This window comes from Propithecus coquereli, unplaced genomic scaffold (genome assembly GCF_000956105.1).
Source record: "Propithecus coquereli isolate 6110/MARCELLA unplaced genomic scaffold, Pcoq_1.0 Scaffold39, whole genome shotgun sequence".
NCBI lineage: Eukaryota > Metazoa > Chordata > Mammalia > Primates > Indriidae > Propithecus > Propithecus coquereli.
In genome coordinates this window covers 3401290-3405005 of record NW_012149618.1, presented here as the reverse complement: position 1 = coordinate 3405005, position 3716 = coordinate 3401290, and the positions used below count along the sequence as shown (strand labels likewise).

The following is a 3716-nucleotide window of genomic DNA, read 5'->3' as shown; positions in this document are numbered from 1 at the left end:
AGTAGCTGGGACTACAGGCATGCGCCACCATGCCCAGTTAATTTTTTCTATATATATATTTTTAGTTGTCCAGCTAACTTATTTCTATTTTTAGTAGAGACGGGGTCTCGCTCTTGCTTAGGCTGGTCTCGAACTCCTGACCTTGAGCAATCCACCTGCCTCAGCCTCTCAGAGTGCTAGGATTACGGGCGTGAGCCACCTCGCCTGGCCCCTTTGAATCCTCTTGACTGCCAGATGCCTAAAATCAATTTCACCTCAGATTGCCCTAACTTGGAAGTTTTTCCTTTCTTTTTTGGGGGCTGGTGTCATATCCAAAGAATGTTCATTAATGGGTCGATATCATCATGGAGGAAAGTCTCTAGCAGTAAGCCAAATTTTTTTCCCCAACAACTTGGATAAGACTAGCTGTTTGTTACTATTAGATTTAAAGATCACAAAAGTCATACTTCAGTACCAGATTTCAATGCTACCACTTTAAAAATTGTAATTATCATAAAACATATTTAAAGAATACACTATTTTATTTAAAAATTACACTACCACAGCTACTTCTATAAATAAAACTTGCCAATGATTCAAACGTCTCTGGCTTCTCATCAATCTTGCCAGCCTTCTTCATTCGGTTCAGACGCTTCTTCTCAACCAGGCCAGTTCGATCAAGGAATGTGTCATCATCACTGTCATAAAAGTCTTCATCCTCCCAGTTCTTGGCTTTCCTTTTCCGAGATACTAGAGATAGATAAAATAATTGATAATGAAATAAATTTAAGAAAAAAAAAAAGAAAGAAGTAGGCAAACACCTTAAAAAATCACCATCAACTATTGAAAGAGGATTCTACAAGCTTTGAAACTATACATAACAAGAAAGGGCCAAACCTTGCAAACATTATGCTAAATGAAATAAGCCAGATACAAAAGGACATATCACATGATTCCACTTATAGGAGCTACCTAAAGTAGTTAAATTCATAGAGACAGGCTGGATGCAGTGGCTTACACCTGTAATCCCAGCACTGTGGGAGGCCAAGGTGGAGGATGGCTTGAGGCCAGGAGCTCAAGATCAGCCTGAGCAACACAGCGAGACCCCGTCTCTACAAAAAATAGAAAAATTAGTTGGGCATGGTGGTGTGTGCCTGTAGTCCCAGCTACTTGGGAGGCTGAGGCAGGAGGATCACTTGAGCCCAGGAGTTTGAGGTTGCAGTAAGCTATGATGACACCACTGCACTCTAGCCAAGGCAACAGAGCAAGACCCTGTCCCAAAAATAAAATAAAATAAATTCAAAGAGACAGAAAAGTAGAATGGTGGCTGCCAGGGGCTGGGGAGCAATGGAGTTAGTATTTAACAGGTACAGAATTTCAGCATGGAATGATGGGAAAGTTCTGAGATGGACAGTGGTGCGGTGGCACAACAATGTGAATGTACTTAATGCCACTGAATTATACATTTAACATGCTTAAAATAGTAAATTTTATTACATATATTTTATAACTTTTTATTAAACAATTTTTAGTTAATTAGCAAAAGGCTCTTAAAAATCAATGAGTAAAAAAGGAAAAAGATAAATGGGAAAAAGGCCAATAATCCAAAAATGAAAACAGTTCACAGTAAAACAAATGCAAATGGCCAAACATTTGAAAAGATGTTACTTTTTAAAAATAATTAATAAAATACAAATTAAAAAATGAGATACCATTTCTCACCTACTCAACTAGAAAAAGCATGAAAAGATTAATAATGCAGAGTCTGACAAGGGTATGGGAACATGAAACTCTCAAATAATTGATGGGAATGTACACTGATACAACCTTTTTGATGGTCAATTCTATAACATCTGTCAACGTTAAAAATGCCTTGATCCAGCACTCTACTTGTACGAATTTATCCTATAGATATCAACAGAACATTGTGACAGTGAAATGTGGAGAGTCTATCAGTATGGGATTATGGCAGCTATTAATTTTTTGTCTACCCTACATCATCCTACTCCCCTTGTTCTGGTAAAAGCACTTCTTTCCTCTAGAAAACTCCTCCCTTTGACATTGGGCATAAGGTGGAAATTAAAAAACACAAATTTAAAAAAAAAAGAAAAAGACAAAAATAGAAAACAAGTCCTCCATTTTGTCTGGTTTAAGGGTAGTCATGTGACCAAAGCCAAAACAGTAAGAATCTTTCCTTCATATTTGTATTAGATATAGGGACAAAGAGGCTCTCTTTCCAAAGAAGTCATTAAAGTGAGAGAATGTGGATCTTAAAGTCAGCTTATTTATTTTATTTATTTATTTTTTTGAGACAGAGTCTTACTCTGTCGCCCCGGGTACAGTGCAGTGGCAACATCATAGTTCACTGCAACCTCAAACTCCTGAGCTCGAGCAATCCTCCTGCCTCAGGCTCCCAAATAGCTGGGACTACAGGTATGCACCACCACACCCAGCTAATTTTTTCTAATTTTTGGTAGAGACAGGGTCTTGCTCTTGCTCAGGCTGGTCTCAAACTCCTGAGCTCAAGTGATCCTCCCATCTCGGCCTCCCAGAGTGCTAGGATTAGAGGGCATGAGTCTCCATGCCTGACCAAGTCAGCTGATTTAACTAAAAAAAAAAAAAGAAAAAAAGAAAGTGAGAGCATATAAATCCAGGACTATAAGCAGCCAGCTTTTTTTGTAGGGATAAGAATTTGTCTGCAAAATTTTAAAATGCACTCACAAGACAGACTCACTCACAGATACACATACACAGCTTATATGTGTTCTGGTGACACTGAGTCTAGTTTGGTAGTACTAAGCTCTGGTTTCAGAACTTGAGGTTCTGGTTCATATAATTCTTCCTTCAATCCTATAAACTATTCTTCCCAGCTTCTGAAGCCAATAACCTTTCCCCTAAACTAGTGTGAATTGGGTGTCTATTATTTGCAAGCAAAATAGTCCTTATTAATATGCCTGATATTCCCCAAGAGTCCAGTGTAAAAAACAAACAAAAAAATAATATGTCTGATAATATCCAGGTTAAGGTGATACATTGAACATATATATCTAATTTCACTCTCTCCCCAAATCCCACTAAAACTATAGTAAAGAAATTTTATTCATTTATTTATTTATTTATTTTTGAGACAGAGTCTTAATCTGTCACTGTGGCTCCTGGGCTCAAGTGATCCTCCTGCCTCAGCCTCCCGAGTAGCGGCAACTACAGCACGCCAGCTAATTTTTTCTATTTTTATCTATTTTTAGTAGAGACGGGGTCTTACTCTTGCTCAGGCTGGTCTCGAACTCCTGACCTCAAGTAATCCTCCTGCCTCAGCCTCCCAGGGTCCTAGCATAACAGGCATGAGCCACCACACCCAGCCAAGATCTTTTTTTAAAGACGCTAATCCACAAAGACAAGGAGACTAGAAGAGGGACAGCAACACCAAGTTTTTGGAAATTAGAAAGCAGACAGATGAGTGGAAACTAACTTAGCATACTAAAAAAGATTAATCCTAAACCGACAGTGATTTAGTGAGAACCAATATGATTAATTACATTGCAGAACCCTCAAAAGGATCTGGAACTGGCCGGGTGCGATGGCTCACGCCTGTAAGCCTAGCTCTCTGGGAGGCCGAGGCGGGCGGATTGTTTGAGCTCAGGAGTTCGAAATCAGCCTGAGCAAGAGCGAGACCCCGTCTCTACTAAAAATAGAAAGAAATTAATTGGACAACTAAAAATATATAGAAAAAATTAGCT

The 3716-nt window shown here is 38.8% G+C and overlaps 1 protein-coding gene across 1 annotated transcript in view; it reads right to left on the bottom strand.

Moving 5' to 3' along the window:
- The window catches only part of SLC4A1AP (solute carrier family 4 (anion exchanger), member 1, adaptor protein), a 42936-nt gene that overhangs the window by 4476 nt on the left and 34744 nt on the right, over positions 1–3716 (bottom strand). The window lies entirely within an intron of this gene.